This window comes from Taudactylus pleione, unplaced genomic scaffold (genome assembly GCF_031769625.1).
Source record: "Taudactylus pleione unplaced genomic scaffold, aTauple2 ptg000041l, whole genome shotgun sequence".
Lineage (NCBI taxonomy): Eukaryota > Metazoa > Chordata > Amphibia > Anura > Myobatrachidae > Taudactylus > Taudactylus pleione.
Window position 1 is genome coordinate 31,200,938 of NW_028284443.1, and position 16,896 is coordinate 31,217,833.

General features: G+C 42.5%; 1 protein-coding gene across 1 annotated transcript in view; it reads left to right on the forward strand.

The window, feature by feature from the left end:
- The window catches only part of TMEM117 (transmembrane protein 117), a 493,666-nt gene that overhangs the window by 50,027 nt on the left and 426,743 nt on the right, over window positions 1-16,896 (forward strand). The window lies entirely within an intron of this gene.

Sequence of the window (16,896 nt, forward strand, 5' to 3'; positions counted from 1 at the left end):
GTACATTATCCTTCCATTGTTTCATATGACCACTACTATAATTTAAATATCTATTTTGGTCAACCTCCTTAATATAAGTCTCAGTCAGAATGGCCTTATCTTTGGCGTGTAGTGTGATATCCAAGAAATTGATTATATGACTGTGAGTAGTGCTCGTGAAATTAATACCAAATTTGTTGTGATTAAGACTATCCAAAAACAATTTACAGGGTGCTAAAGATTCATCCCAATCAAAAATGAAATCATCAATATATCTTCCATAGAGGACTAGACCCGCCCCCAGCGTGCTCCCCCAGACATGTATCTCCTCAAACCGCCCCATGAAAAGGTTAGCATAACTGTATTTATTTATTTTAATTTTTTATTAATTTTTTACCAACTTGGGATTATAGTGTCAATAGTATTATCGATAATATAATCAGGTGACAGTATTTTATGAGATGAAAGATGAAATACAAGAACTCTTTCAATTGTTTATTGTTCATTGATTTTTTTTCCATTTTTATATTTTTTATTTATTATGATGTATGCACTTATTAAGGGAATACAGGATTTTTAGAATGTTTTTGATAAGGATTATGGAATACTAAAGATGGCCTCTGCAGTACAAACTAGTACGTAATAGTTCAAAGAGAGGTTTGATCCACGATACCTATAAGTGGGAAAATGGCTGCTAATTGGGCCATTATAAAGATGGATGCCGATTTTTATGAAATTATTGACAGTTAGAAGGAGATTTGGGGCGCATGACGCACATGGCACATACATGGATTGTGTCTATAAATAATTGGAAAAGAGGTTCCATATGTGGATCTGGTGTAAATACAGGGTTTGATAGCCAATGATAGCCAATTGGGAGGCCTTAGAAAGAGCCTTCATATCTTATAAATGGAGGACAGCCATAGAGAGGCTTGGAACACTTTTAAGATGGCCACCGCACTCTATAAATAGAGGAAAACCATAATGAGGTTTGGAACACTTCTAAGATGGCCGCCGTACTCTATAAATAGAGGAAAGCCACATCGAGGCTTGTAACGCATGACGCATATAGCGCATGCGCAAACCCCATGTAAACACTTTTAAGATGGCCGCCGCACTCTATAAATAGAGGGAAGCCATAGCGAGGCTTGGAACACTTTTAAAGATGGCCGCCAAACTCTATAAATAGAGGAAAGCCATACTGAGGCTTGGAACGCATGACACATACAGCACATGCGCAAACCCCATATAAACGAGGAAATTGATTGGGGTATAAATATGGATATCAAAACACTTATATTGTGTCTGAGGAAGCCGCTGATGGTGTCTACTAGGCGGAGAAACACGTTACACATGGTACCTGGATTACAGAAGCGGTAACATAATATTGACAATTGTCATAGCGCTTTATAAAGGAAGTGGAGAGCGGATTATAGGAAGATCTAAGAGACTATCCGTTACAGTGGTCAGTAGCAGGAAACACTATGTGCATTATGTGCTGAATGAAAATAGGAATAAATGGCCACTGACCAATGTTTGCATGCATGTGAATACTAACATTGTTCCACAAGCGCTTACTAACCGCATGGACTGTTTTTACTAACTAACTGGCTATATACACAAGGAGATTTTGTTGTTCGCTACAAGGAGAATTGATTGCAAAAACAAAAATTGCCAGTGACAAGTTGTGGTTAAGTCCTGTCCATTTGTCTATTTGAACTTTATGCGATGTCTAAATAAGACACAGGCTACTGTTTTTCATCAGGAGCAAAGCTCTTCTATAGTGCATACTAATCTACTATTGATATATGGATATTGCTTAAAACCATATTTTTGATTAATTTCTATTGTCATGGTATATAATATTAACCATTGAATTGCCGGCTTTTTATGTGTGGTCAATTAATTATTTAATATATTCTTTATGTCATTATATGTATTTTTATGTGAATAAATAATTTTTGTATCTCAACCAATCTAACAGCGCTCTCTGGTTAGGCTTTAGGCCTGCATATATTTTGTTTGGATTGCACTAATAAGGGGTACAACACCCTTAGTTGAGAGCTGCAGTTATTTTGGGATAATTATACTGTCACCTGTTGGATTAGCGCCCTTAAGATTATTCTTTCTTGCTTTTTGTGGTAAGTGTTTGATTTTTTAATTCTCAAAATCGATGTGTTTGTCTTTGCATCTGTTTCCCAAAGTAATGTTTGTTTTTTTCTTTGGCCAATCATGTGTTACCAATAAAAGTAGCGTACTATTTTGCGAACTAATGTGTCTTGTTTGAACTGTAAAAGGAGCGTACTATTTTGCGAACTAATGTGTCTTGTTTGAACTGTAAAAGTAGTGTACTATTTTGCAAACTAATGTGTCTTGTTTGAACTGTAAAAGGAGCGTACTATTTTGCGAACTAATGTGTCTTGTTTGAACTGTAAAAGTAGCGTACTATTTTGCGAACTAATGTGTCTTGTTTGAACTGTAAAAGGAGCGTACTATTTTGCGAACTAATGTGTCTTTTTGAACTGTAAAAGGAGCGTACTATTTTGCGATCTTTTTTTTGTTTTTTTGTAGTTTAAAATCTTGTCTTAACACTAACATGGCTATTCAATATGGGTGTCTTAACTTAGTTTTGGAGATAATTTAGACATTCTGACGTCATTTTCGCAGGTTTGACTTTTACTCCCTCTTCAATCTCAAAGACATGTCATTTTAACAAGTCTTTCAGCCAATACGGTGTTAAGTTGTTTCCATTGAATAGGTGCCCCAAAAAATAGCAGAATTGGGGTTTAGGGGTGCATGTTTTTATAAAATAGCCTTCGCCCCTGAGAATGTCAGTGTAAAAAGGGTCCTTCTTTTTTTTAGTTCAGCAAAAATGGACAGGCCAATTTTTTTTTTTTAAAAAAGGGTGAGCCAAAAATATTTTTGAAATACAATTTCTTAACAATAGGGAAATCGGTTCAGGGCTATTCTGCAAGTATGCGGCAGGTGTTTTTTAGAATATAATTATAGCGGCAGATGCCCAAATGTTGATGTTAACACAAATTAATTGAGGGACATCAAAATAGGGTAATCCCAATTTTTAGTTTCTACAAATTTGATGGGCCCACTTCAAAAATTTGCAAAAATAACCTAAGTGCTCTTCTGCATCACTTCTTCAATGTGGGTAACAAAACACATGCTGCGGGTCTTTTAAACCCACACTTTCAAATAAAGGCTAAAACGGGGGTACCCATAGTGTTCAACCATGTTTTTCCAACTTTAGGGGTGCTCTTTCCTTTTTAAATTTGAAAAACGAGAAACTTTACGCCAATCCCAAATCCAAGTTTCCCTTTTTCAAAATTTTACAATTGAATACGGGGAAAAGCGGGAGGGCGCACCAGACTTAACGCTGAAAAATAAACCAATAGGACACGTTAACTTCACTGTCGAAGTTAACGTTTAATATCGGAGTATTTATCAGCGTTAAGTCTGGTGCGCCCTCCCGCTTATCCCCGTAGTCAATTGTAAAATTTTGAAAAAGGGAAACTTGGATTTGGGATTGGCGTAAAGTTTCTCGTTTTTCAAATTTAAAAAGGTAAGAGCACCCCTAAAGTTGGAAAAACATGGTTGAACACTATGGGGACCCCCGTTTTAGCCTTTATTTGAAAGAGGGGGTTTAAAAGAGCCGCAGCATGTATTTTGTTACCCACATTGAAGAAGTGATGCAGAAGAGCACTTAGGTTATTTTGGCTCATTATTTAAGTGGGCCCATCAAATATGGAGAAACTAAAAATGGTGAGTAGCATATTTTGATGTCCCTCAATTAATTTGGGTAAACATCAACATTTGGGCACCTGCCGCTATAATTCGAAGTTTCAAAACACCTGCCACATATTTGCAGAATAGCCCTGAACCTACTTCCATATTGTGTAATAATTTCGTCCCTTTTTTATTGTTTTCATGCCAAAATTTACCTAAATTTTGATGGGTGTCACTCTTTGGTTTCTAAAACTTTTGGGCACACATTTTGGGGTTAAATGTCAGTCCCAGGGGTGCAGGCTAATTTTTTTAAGCCTGCACCCCGAAACACCAATTCGACACTTTTTTCCGACACCTATTCAATGGTGACAAGTTATCCCCGTTTTTAAACAAACACTTTTCCAAACTGTGATAAGTCTTTGATATTGAATAGGGTGTAAAAGTAAAAACAGGCATAATGACGTCTTACCTCCAAAAATAAAGCCCAAAACATGTTAACGCTCCCATATAGAATACCCCGGGAAATGTGGCGTAATATTTTCTCAAATAATGTGTCCTCCCTTCTCTATTTTTCACCCCAGAAATGTGTTTACAATCATAGTTTATTCAATTAATCTAAAATATACTTTCTACTTTTTAAATGTAGGTGGTTCAGCACATGACCCGTCCAAGGCCTGTAAGCATCTTTGGAATTCTTAGAAAAGATAAGTATATTTTTCTGTACACATTTGTCTAAAAAAAATAACTACCTGGCTTACCATTTCAGGTTGATGTTGGTCGAATTATATTGGCCCTGGTTCCAGAACCCGACTAACCACAACTTCGTCCCAGGCGTAGGCCTCGTAGGCGTGCAAGGCCCCAGATATATAGAACACGTGTCACCCTTTTTGGAATGCCAGAGGATGAGGTCTTAAGACGACACCGTCTTCCTCCACAAATCATCCTAGGACACTCTCTCATTAATAGAGAGTGATCTTGAACGGCAAATTGTCAGTCCTACAGCAATACCACCACTTACGCAATTAATGTCAGTGTTACATTTCTGTGCCTCAGGATCCTTTCAAACCATGGTGGGAATAGTTGCCGGAATCTCCCAATCCTCCTTTTCAAGGATCCTGAGGGCAGTGATGGAGGCCAGTTTTAAACACCTCCATCATTTTATTACAATGTCATTGGATATGGGTTCCCTTAGTGTGGCGAAGGCCAATTTTTACCAAATAGCTGGCTTCCCACACATCATAGGGGTTGTGGATGGCACTCACATACCACTTCAGCCTCCAGCAAGGCTGGAGGCTATTTTTGGAACCGAAAACACTTTCATTCACTGAATGTAATGGTGGTATGTGATGCCTCCCTCCAGATCCTGTCGCTGAATGCCAAATTCCCCGGGAGTGCACATGATTCCTTCGTCATCCGGCAATCAGGGATTTGGCCCAAATTAGACAACCTACAAGCTGGTGATGCGTGGCTTCTGGGTAAGTTGACAACTTCTGTGGCAACCAATGCAAAGCTTGTTACACAATGGTCCTGATGTTTTTCTTTTATTTTCACAGGAGACAGTGGTTACCCTTGCACGCCCTGGCTGCTCACTCCTTATTTGACACCCACACCAGGGCCACAAAGTGAGTATAATTCCGCACTTACAGCCACCAGGCAGGTGGTGGAGCGCTGTATCGGCCTTTTAAAAGGCCGATTCAGATGCCTCCACCGCTCTGGTGGCGAGCTCATGTATTTGCCGGATATGGTTTCGAATATTGTGGTCCTGTGTGGGATATTTCACAACATCACCATAAGGAGTGGTGTTCCAATGCAGCCAGAGGATGCCTTGCCTGAGGATGGCCCCCCCCAAGGTTGGTCGGAGGTCAGTATGTGGGGGGGCCATACGCGATGATGTGGTGGCCAGATATTTTAGGTAATTACTGTTAATGATGTAGTTAATTTACACAATGTAGACATGTAAGATTTCAATGACCAATTGTAAATTTTTTAAATTTTTTTTTTGGGTGTCATTTATTCCATTAAATTACCCGAACAAACGATGCCTACTACCGGATCCCAAAAATGTCTTCATGTGTCCACATTGGCTATAACTTCTGGAACAATTATTTCTTCGCCTCATTTGGGGATTCATGTTGGCCTGCTACTTCTTCAAGCAGTTCTTGATTGTTGTTGTTGTTGTTTTGATCTTTTTGGTGTTGGTTGTTTTTTGGATTGCGTTTTCAGTGTGTTAATTGCTTGACAAAATTCACTTTGTTTATTTTTTTGTGTGGAATACATTTTTGGATAACCTTTTAAAGACTTTTCCTTGGTAAATTACAAACAAGTGTAACCTGGTCCAAAAAAGGCAAACTTGCTTAATGGCTAATCCTGTAATGTGTTCAATTGTAAATTATTTTACCATGCTTTGTGGCTAAAAACAAACACCAAAGGTATTATGGTGAATCAGGATGTTTTCTAATCTAGGGCTAAGCAGATTTTAGCGCAAATTTACATTACCCACCCCAAAAAAAAAAAAACTCTGGTAATTCGACAAACCTATTGGTATTGTTAGGTGTTTAATGTTCCAGCTTACATACTTACTTGACCTTTCGACAAACACATTTACATTACTTAAAAAAACAGTCTCCAATAGTCGACTTATGTAAGGCTAAAGAATCTAATATTTACAGACAAGGAATGAGACTTTAATAAAACAAAATATATTTCATTGTTCCCAACATTTTAAGGGGGTTCCAAAAAAAAAACAAATTAGTGCCGCAGGACCGCCACCATGTGATCAACGACCACCAGCATCCCGACGAGATGGGCCCTCAAGGTTTGTAATCCCTCAAGCATTGTTTGCAAATGCCTCTGGTCCTCTGTGGTTTTGAAAAAAAAAAAGGATTACTAAACTGACACCTTAATTTATATGTTACCAAAACAACTTACAAATCAGACTATAGTTTCAACAAACATCTAAATTTGTCCCCCCAAAAAAAGGAATGGCAAACACAAAGATTATTTAAATACTAACTTTAAAAATTAGACATAAAAAGCCGAAGTAGGCAAAAACAATACATATGTTGGTACCGTAAAATAGATAGACACAAGTATGAGTGTTTGGACATGTGTGATCTGTGTAAGGGGAAAACATCCTAGACATTGTTTTGCCAAAATATATATACAAAACATTCCAAAAACTTAACAAATTGGAAATGCACAGGCAAAAGGACAACATCAACCAAAAAGCCAAAAAAAACACATAGTTAAAAAGGCAAACATACCGGTCAGATTGATGCCGGGTCCTGTAGGCACCACATCGTCCTCCTCAGAGGTGGGCCAGTGGTGGTCCGATTGAGGAGGGGATATTTGACTCTGGGTGGAGGGGGAGGAAAAGAGGAAAAGAGAGGGGGGGGAGGGGAGGGTGACAAAAAGAGAGGGGGGGAGGGGAGGGTGAATTGGGAGGGATGGGAATAATAGGACAGGGATGGGCCTCAGGCACTGGGCGGTCTGGGGTGGAGGGGGAATTGGGTGAAGGTTGGGGAGAGGAGGATTGGGTGGGAGTGGGGGATAGGGGACGATGGCGATGACGTGGTCTGAATCGACGTCGTAGTCTGCGCTCAGCCCCTAAATGATGGATAAAAAATGTTTTTTATTTTTTAATTTTGAGTTTTTTTATCAATTGACACAGTCCAAAATTTTAATAGCAATAAAAAAAAAACCATGCACACGCAGGGATGTACAAAATAAACAAACAGGGATAGATGGAAAACATGCACACGCAGGGATGTACAAAATAAACAAACAGGGATAGATGGAAAACATGCACACGCAAGGATGTACAAAATAAACAAACAGGGATAGATGGAAAACATGCACACGCAGGGATGTACAAAATAAACAAACAGGGATAGATGGAAAACATGCACACGCAAGCATGTACAAAATAAACAAACAGGGATAGATGGAAAACATGCACACGCAGGGATGTACAAAATAAACAAACAGGGATAGATGGAAAACATGCACACGCAGGGATGTACAAAATAAACAAACAGGGATAGATGGAAAACATGCACACGCAGGGATGCATACATTTAAAAACCAAAACAAATAAAACTTACGGTCGCGAATTTCCCCACGCAAATTCGTCAAAAGGTGGGGGGACCTGCGGTGGAGATCAGACCACCGCCTTTCCAGCTGCCCGATATTGCGTCGGTAGCCCAAAGATCGCAAGTGGCGCATCACCTCCGCATAGGCGAGCCGCTTGCGTTGGTTTGTGATGGGTGCCGGAAGAACTGTGATCCTCCGGTCCACCACATCTGTGAGGACCAGGAGTTCTTGTCTTGTAAAGGCTGCGGCTCACATGATGGCAATGATTTTTTTTCCAAAAAATAGTTTTAATAAAGGGCCCAGAAGAATTATGAGTGGCTAATGTACTTTGAATTATAACAGAACACATTGGATTGGTTATTGTATGAGACATGTGACCTACACCCTCACAAATATAATGTGAATTATTATAGGCTTGAGGCAGTGACATGCGTTAGCTAATTTAAATATTAATAATAAAGATGCAAAATCTGCATATCAACTTACGCAAAACAATAGTAGCATTCAAAGCAACTTTGAATTTTGAAAAACAAACCCCTTGGTACAAACGAACGTATTCTGCGGAAGGAATTGACATTGTAAAAAAAAAACGGATTGCAAAAATGTGAATAACAATTAAGCTAATTAATATACTGATTGCTAGGAATCGATTCCAGTATGTGGCCAAAATGAAATAGCAAGCAAACGATAAATGACAGGCCCACTTCCGGTTTGGACTTGGGCGAGCGTTCCCTGCAACCAAAATAGGATTTGGACGGTCGCTATTTTGATCGTTCGTTAGCTAGAGGAGGGGTGGTGGGACTTTGGGGTGGAAGATTAGCTACAAGCGAACTTACGAGCAAGCGCTTGAATTTACATTTTCTCGCTCGTACGCCGAACGAGCGAACGGCCACTTACGTCCGCCTCTGAATCAGGCCCTTAGTATGCATAATACGACGGGCCGATCCAAGCGGCGCTTCCATTAGCAGCACATCATTGTCTAACATCTCTACTGTTTGCATGGCTCCCATCTTGGGACAACTCCTACGTTTTTCAATAAAAGTTTAAACTGGTGAAAAGACAGTCAAGATACTTTCACTTACTTGCGGACGCCTTTGAAAAAGGGTGTATCCGCGAACCCTATGGAGGACCTCTAGACCTTCACTCACCTACGGAAGTAAAGGCCGCTTCCACTCAGCAATCCCTTTTTGACTACGTTTCAACTGCTAGGGGGCAGCAAAGTACCCTTTGTTTTCCAGTTGATTTCGTCCACCCTCTCACCAGCTCACAATCATAGTCTAACCAAAACTATGCGGTTCAATTATAGTGTTCAAATAAGCCTAACACATCACACACACATTGATTACTGAACACTATAATCACGCTGGGAGCCAAACCCTAACAAAAATAACAACCCATACACCTGCCTTGTGTAAAGTAAACGGTAAGCTGCTACCGAGTCACTAGGCCAGGGGTTCCCAAGCACGGTCCTCAAGGCACACTAACAGTCCAGGTTTTAAGGATAGCCATAGTTGAGCACAGGTGACTTAATTAGCACCTCAGTTATTTTGATTTAACCATCTGTGCTTAAGCATGGATATCACTAAAACCAGGACTGTTAGTGTGCCTTGAGGACCGAGGTTGGGAATCACTGGTTCGTTACGCCTAGCACTTAAGGGTCCTACGATACCCTTAACATTTAGGTCCCGTGTTACACCCTAAACAAGTACTCACAGTTATACACTTTTTTCCTGCGCAGAAAAATACACGTTAACCCAGTTATTGGCAACAATTGATAATGTAACCTCAATGGCTTTGTTTAAACACGTGGCAGCACAACCGGAAGTACGTATACGCTATTGTGCGACTAGTCGCATACACAATAATGCGACTACTACACAACCGTATGACTTAACTTTAGCTGCATACGCAAAAGTGCGTCTCTACTGTGCGCGCAAAAATGCGACTCAGCCGCGTACACACTACTGCGGCACCCCTTTTCAGCGTGAAATTCTATCAACAAAGGAACACAAACTTTTTCCTTTCTTGTCCCTGGATTCTAGTCAGCGTACCCTGACTCACACGATAATGGGTAGCGATCTCTCAGCACCGAGTGGTTGCAGGTAAACTGCATGTGGCCACTATCCACCCTTTGGTGAGATATCGATAACCGTATGTTTATCGTGTGAATAGGTAAGTGACCTCACTCTACGAGCCCCCAACTAAGGATACTGACTTTAAACCTCTATACGCTCCTGTCTATACCTTCTAAAAACCTGCCTATACCTTCTAAAATTAACGCTATTTGCGTACGCAGTCATACAGTAAAATAAAGACTTTAGACCTTGAACATGTGTTTCCAAAGCACAAAATATTATTTCAAGCAAAGTACAGTTAGTTACACGCTGTGATCTAAGTACAATTTAGCGCAAAGAAATTATACAGACCAAGGTACAGTTATACATACGCACGCGCTCTGGGACCAGATTCCGGCATCAGCAAGAAACCTCCATCAACAGCATCAGCATGAAGACTGGGGTCAGAACACACATTTATACCCCCACAGAAATAGACTACACAATAGAGAGGTTCGTTGCGATCCCATTGATTCCCCATCACATTGCTTCTGTTACAGGACACATGGACACAGACCAGCCTCCGACAGCTGATTATCTCCATTTTCCCGCCTCATGCAAATCTAGGCTGTTGGCTTTACAAAGTACATTTTGGTGCTTTAACTTTCTACGGTCCATAAGTTGAGAATGCATGTTGCGATCTTCACACCGATGATACCGGGAAGCTGTTGAGAAAGTGCAGATCAGTATAACACCAAACACGGCTTATTTATCATGTATTAAAACCTTAGATACTAAATAGCCTTTATTTCACAGCATTTGTAATAAATGAACAAAGTTTGAATCTTACACTTTAAAGCTATGGAACCTTTTATGTGAGTGTGCATTGTGTAAGTATTAGGGGTTTGGGAAAAGACGCTGGTTAACTTGGGGCAGATGCATACGCACGAAGCTAATAAACAGCGTTCGCATGCGGGGTATTATGCATTCGCTAATGTGCGACATGTTAACAGCACAACTGTGTGTATTAATGTGTGTATGTGGTATGGTAAAATATGCTAATAATAGCATCGCCATATGTACTTAAGTGTGAGTTTAGCTAAAATTGGCGCTGGGCGGCCATTCGCAAAATGGCGTCTTGCAGATCTCATTTTCAAGATGGTGTCTTGCGGCCAGTCGCAAGATGGCGTCGTTTCAATCTAATTTTAAGCTGATTTTGTCTCAGCCAATTATCCAGCTTCGACACACCTCTGGCCTGATACCGTCTGTAACTGGGGGGCCTATTCATCAACACTAAAAACATTTTTAAGGACATTTTCCTTAAATAACATTATTTTAGTATTCATGAAGCTACTTAGCACAGGAGATATCACTGATATCTCCTTTGTAAGCTCCCCTGCGTTAATTTCCACACTCCCCATACATTAGTTTCTAAACTGCACTGTGCTGCTGGGAGACCACATGACAGACCAGCAGGACGGAGCCGGAGGCGCTGCAGCGGGCAGGTACGTGCGGGACGGGGGGAGGTGAGCGGAGGGGGGAGAGCACACAAACTTGCTGCAGCTGTAAGTAGTGCTGTGCATGTGCTGGGTTTACGATTGTAACAGCGCATGCGCAGCACGGATTCCAGCTGCGGTAAGTTAGAGCAGGCAGGGATAACTATTTCCCAAAAAGCTGTCATCGCAAAAATTACCGCTTTTCGGAATAGATAGTTATAGGGAGGAGGAATGATGAATTCCTCCGGTAATTAGGTAGAACTCAATGAGAGTTCTAAACCCAATTACCTCCCTCGATATTTTAGTTATGATGAATAGGCCCCTGGGTCTATCTATCTCTCTGCTGTGATGTGATAGGAGGAAGAAGCAAGAGTTCTACTGAGGGTAAGAGTTGGACCAAGAACTGATCCATGCTGATACACAGGGCTGACTCAAGGAGGAGTCGCGCCCTGTGCAGACAGGGACTCCAATGCCCCCTTACCTTGCATGTGGCGAAGCCGCGCGTATCCAAAAATGGGCGTGTCCTAATTACCATAGGTCACACCCGTACATGACGCTATATGGGACCCTGTCCATATAGCATGCATATCATTTAACGTCAGGCTGGGGTCAAGCCCAGCACATCCTTCAATAACTGGGCTGTCCCAGGCCTCTCCCTGCAGGCATCATCCATACCTCTTTCACGGGGCCAACACCGCCGCGGCGGTGGGGGTGCCCAACCACTGGCGGAACACTTTGGCCCACGGTGGAACAGCGGGGCAGTGCCTGAAAAACGTCTCTTTCCCACTGAAATCGGGATGGTTGGGAGGGGTGCGCCCTCTATGGGGTGGCATCCCTGTTCGACTGCACTGGTCGAACGAGCCTGGAGCCGGCCCTGCTGATACACTCAAGATAATTCCAATTCCATACCATTATATACTAATAAATGTATTCAGGGTACCACACATGGAAAGAGATGTAGTTATGAGACCGGCCGTCGTAATGCCGCCAGTCTAAATCCCGATGGGGGAAGCCCGACAAGGGACTTAAGATAGGCTTCGAAATACTGACACCTATCTTAATCCCGAATCCAGCCAGAATCCAGAAGGACGCCATTGGGGTTAGGTTTAGGTAGCATAACTAGGTTAGAGTTAGGTTTTAGAGGAGGAGGAGGGGGGGTGAGGTTAGGATTAGGCACTACTGGGGGGGGGTTAGGGAAGGTTAGGTTTAGGCACGAAGGGGGGAGGGTTAGGCTACAAAAAGGGAGGGTTAGGGTGAGAAAGGGGGAGCATAAGTAAGTATACTTACCCAACCTCTGTCGGGATACCAACCATCGGAATGCAGCTGTCGGCATTTTGACAGTAGGCATCCCGACAGCCGACATTACATACCGATTCCCATGGAAAAACATTACAGAAGAACTGACAGTGAAGATAAGTTACTGTCTATTTAGATAATTAGTGGACGTGTGGTGCGTACACACTACACGATATGTTCCCGGCGCGATATCATGTAGTGTGTCCCGGCAGGCTGTGCTCAATGTCGTTCATGACATTGAGAACAGCCGCTGAACGATATCATTAACGATATCGTTCAGCGCCGGGCTCTCTCCCCAATTCCCCAACATGCAGCAACCTGACGAGGTCGTCAGATTGTGCTGCATGTTCAGGCGATGGACAATGTTGGAAACGACCAGCGGGAGTGCGCATTGCTGGTCGTCTCCGACATAAAAGTGCACGATTTGTGCAAAATTACTGAGCGATTGCATGATTACGATGTCGTAATCGTGCAGTCGCTCAGTAATATCGCCCAGTGTGTACCCACCATAACACTCACATATTCATAACAGATTACTGTCTCTTTAAACATACGATATCTTGAATAACTAAAGCTACTTGGAATCTGATGATGTTCTGGGTTTATCTTTCCCACTTGTTTTCCTGTGGTATTAAAACATGATAAGTTCAAATCACCTAAAATGTCTACTAAAAACACCCCTAACATGTGTAATGTCATTGAGTGTGAGAGTGGTCTGTGCAGTAAGATATTCGTTCTTTGAAGTTGCAGTAGATACTGTCCAGAGTGTTTTGTCCCTTTTAGGGACATATATGACAAAGTCCCAAAGCGGGATGTAATGTGTTAGTCAGAGCCACAGAAGCAAACAACTTTACACCAGAGACCTCATTGTCTCTTCTGCACCTTCAGAGACTGAACGTGTTTCTGCACAACCACAACTCAAATGTAAAATAAGTAAAATGCAGACAATGAGAGTACAACACCAGTCATTCTCAGATGACCATGACAACACAGAGAGCACAACAATATAAGAGCTGTAAAAGTCCCAACCATCACACAGCTTAAACATAACCAATTGAACAAAAAGGGGACAATCTATAAACAGAAAAATAGATTTGGAAAAGCAGTTTTCTGTATTGTCTTTGCAATATTTAATAACCTTTTGATGTATCAATGCTGTAATGTAGGAGATATCGTAAGTAGGGATGGTCATCGACCATTGATGGTTAGAAACTATCAATGGTCATCTGCAGATGGTTTTACCATTGATGGCAGAGATTCAGATGGTTTTCTGCCATCTATGGTAGCTGTGGGCCCAAAGGTTTTCTTTTCTCCCTTACACAGTGCTGCAGTACACTTCGCCGGGATGCGTTTTTGCATCTTTTGGAATTTAATATTGCGAATGCGGGGGCGTGCCCGATAAGTTTCCGCGGCTAAAACACGAGAAGTTGGCGAAAAGTGCGGCATGCGAAAAAGTATCGCGGGTGCTAAACTAATTGAATACGGGCCATAGTGTGCTAGATGGCCCGCCTCACTCTCTAGCTAACTTGACAGGGGCAGAGCATATTGTACCTAATAGAACAGGTCATGTTGGAGGGTCTGCTAGTTGGCTGGTTGTACAGATAATCTTTAGATGTGTGACCAGCTTAAGCCAGTGGTTCCCAAACTTTTTTTACTTCATGGCACCCTTAGTGCCTCATCAGTCTTTTCGCGGCACCCCTGCACACATCTCCAATGGTTTTACATCTGAGCATGAAGCAGAAGTCGGTCTGTGCATGTGCACTCCTAAGGCAGCATTGCAGAAAACTGGGGCGTGTCGGCCACATTTTCTGGGCATGCTGAAACCAGTGGGTGCGGACACAGTATCAGATCACAAAAGCCTGCAGTGCATCTATTTACACAAGACGCCTCCTGCGGCTTTTGCATATTTTAGCACAGTCGCTGCATACAAGGATGCAGCTGCTGTGCAAAATTGTCCATCTTTGAATCAGGCCCAGATACAGCAACAAGTAAGCTATATATTAGCACTGGTGTGTGGTGGAAGAGTGTACTGTGGACTATGGTAATGGTATTATTACATTGTTATAGATATTTTAAATAAAGATAACGTGCATAAAAGACTTATGCACTTTATCTCTATTTAAAATCTCTATAACCATGTAATAATAGCTTTACCATGGTCCACAATACTCCCTTCCACCCTACCCAGTGTCTTATTTGACAATCAAAAATGTAATGATATACTGTATACAAAAAAAATATATATATATATCAATTACATATATTACATTTTATTTGATATTAAGAATTACACTACCTCAGGGCTTCGGACACCGTGCCACAGACACTAACATTATCAGAACAAGAGACATCAGGACTCAAATCCAGTCCCGACATGGGACTAAAGATAGGCGTCGAAATCCCCCTCCCCTTTAGAATGTAAGCTCTTACGAGCAGGGACCTCTTCACTCATGTGTTTCTCTTTACATTTTCTTCTACTCTTTACTCCCCATAAGGGCACCTAACACGTGACTGCCAACTCCCTGCTGCTTACTGTGAGTGCTTTAATCGCTATTGCAGCAATGTATATAAATCGTGTCCTTGTCCTGCACTGTAATGTACTGTAAGTTACTTGTTTACTTATTAGTCCTACGTAAGGCGCTGCAGAACACTTGTGGCGCCATATAAATAAAGGATGATGATAATAATAATAATAATAATAATAATAATCCCGGCGGAGGTTATGGTTAGGCACTAGGGGGGAGGTTAGAGTTAGGCACCACTAAGGGAGGGTTAGGATAGGGAGAGGGGAGGGTTAGGGTACTTCCCTCCTGCTGTCAGTATTTTCACCCGTCAGACCACAACTGTCGGTATTTGATCCGGCAGCTAAACAGCCGCCGGCATTACATACTGATTCCATAGAAAACGATGAAGTGGAGGAGGGGGCGGGGCCGCAGGGTTCTCACAATCAGTGAGTGTCAGCAGCACAGCATGGGGGCGGCTGTTCTGTGTAAATGGTCGCAGCTACTTACAGAGGCAGCGCAGTGCCGACCAGTTAACTTGCAGTAAAGAGCCATTAACAGCAAACCATTATAAACCTTTAAAAGAGCAAAAGTACCATCACAAAGGCTTTACTACAAGTATAATTGGTACAACTGGGATGTAGTCACTATCCCGGCGGTCGGGATGCCGACAGTCTGAAGCCCAGCGTCAGAATCCCGACTGTCGGCATCCCGGCGGTAAGTATTAGGGTTAGGCACTAGGGGGGAGAGCTAGGGTTAGGCTGCGGGAAAGGTGGGTTAGGGGGAGGGTAGGGGCTAGGCTACGTACCTTTGAGCGTTGGTATTCTGACCACCGGCATCCCGTACGACTTTATTTCAGCACTATTAAGGGGCCTTTCCGTTACACGACTTTTTGAACAATCCGACCATTCTTAAGAAAGTCGTCTAATAGATAGCCGGCAAGGATCAGCGATGAGCGTGCACGCTGCGTCCTTGCCAACCCCGACTATCTATGGAACATGCTGGTCAACCTGATGACGATCGTCAGGTTCCACATGTTACCAGATAGGAGGTCGGGATCCTGCACTGAAAAACGTTCAGTGAACGCCATTCAGTGCGGGCACCGCACCCTGCGACCTGAAGGACTGAATGCTAGTCGTTCAGTTTTTCAGGACGTGTAATGGATAGGCCCCTTTAGCTGTGCCACAACTGCACCACTGACAACAGAGCACCACTGTGTTGTAAGAGACTCTTATCTCAACCTGATAAGGAAGTCTGTCAGCCCTTCTTTCCTCATGAATGGGCTATAGCTACAGCGACAAACACATCTCCATTGTTGTGCCATGGGAACACACCTTATGCTAGGCATACACTCTACAATATCTGTCAGATATCTGTCAAATCAGTCTGGTGGGAAGGAAAATCTGGTCCGTTTTCTAGTGTTTGGGAGCAAATTTCTATTGTTATTTGCTCCCATACATTACCAGCAGGGGAGTCTTAAGAGAGGAGGGGGCCCATGTGCACTCCCTGTGCGGGGCCCCCTCCTCTCTCCCCGGTGGCCGGCAGCCGACTGACGCGGCTAGCCAGCCACCGAAGCCTTAGTAGACTCCGGGCACTAGAGTGTGCCCGAGTCTACTGCGCAAGCACAGAACGCCGGAAAATGGCCGTGGCGGCCATTTTTCCAGCGTTCTGTGCATGCGCAGTAGAGTCCAGGCACACTCTAGTGCCCGGAGTCTACTGCACATGCGCAGAACACCGGAA